The following is a 1027-nucleotide window of genomic DNA, read 5'->3' as shown; positions in this document are numbered from 1 at the left end:
CTCAATTTAGAAAGTCCGATTCGTGAAGATTCCGTTTTTGAACGTCCGTTTGAGGAAAGAATCCCTGATAGTCCAATAGCGCCAGAAATGGCAACTTTTAAAGCCTTGTTGAATCCTACTAGGACTACTCGTCCCTCGTGTATCAGGTTACTTGAAACTGAAGAAAATTATGAACTTAAGCCTGGAACCTTACAGTTGCTCCCAATATTTTTAGGAAAAGAAAATGAAAACCCCTATTTCCATGTTAGGGACTTTGAGGAAATTTGTAGTACCCTGAAAATTAGAAACCTTGATGATGATGCTTTAAAACTCAGGTTATTCCCCTTTTCCTTAAAAGATAAAGCCAAGTCGTGGCTGTATAGTTTGGCTTCCGAATCAATTGAAACCTATGAACAACTTACATCTGCCTTTTTGAACAAGTTTTTCCCTAGGCACAAAACCTCGTCTATTAGGACGCAAATCTGCACGTTTACACAACAGGAGGGAGAATCTTTGTATAGGTATTTGGAAAGGTTCAATGATTTATTAGCCCAATGTCCTCATCATGGTTTAGAAAAGGTTAGGTTAGTTCAGATCTTTTATGAGGGCTTAGATTATCCCACCACAACTACAGTAGAGTCCATGTGTACAGGTGGGTTTGAAAACCAAACAATTGATGACGCGATGACATATTTGCATGAAATCGCCGAAAAGAACTAACAGTGGGAAAGCAATATGGTACCCCAGAAAACAATTCTTCTAGGAAGAGGAAACGTTAATAGGGTAGAAGGAAGCTTCGAATCAGATGCCAAAATTGCTGTGGTGGGTTTTATAAACAACCTACAAATTGACCTGCAAGTATACATGGTCAATTGTAGCTAGAATGGGAAGAAAAGGAAAGTCCACAGGGACAAGGGGGAGCAAATGTTGTTTTCTAGCTTCTCTAGCTGCTTCCTAAGCTAACATGGAGCTGAATGGACTTATATATGAGAGCTGAATGGGGGCAGTAAACAGTGAGTGAAACAAGTAAAGATTGTGGTGCTAAGAC

General features: G+C 39.6%; 1 pseudogene; it reads right to left on the bottom strand.

Annotated features, from left to right (window-relative positions):
- Window positions 1–451: 451 nt before the first annotated feature.
- Window positions 452–551, bottom strand: LOC113276726 (annotated as a pseudogene).
- Window positions 552–1027: the final 476 nt, after the last annotated feature.

This window comes from Papaver somniferum, chromosome 4 (genome assembly GCF_003573695.1).
Source record: "Papaver somniferum cultivar HN1 chromosome 4, ASM357369v1, whole genome shotgun sequence".
Lineage (NCBI taxonomy): Eukaryota > Viridiplantae > Streptophyta > Magnoliopsida > Ranunculales > Papaveraceae > Papaver > Papaver somniferum.
This window is presented reverse-complemented; position numbering and strand designations above follow the sequence as displayed.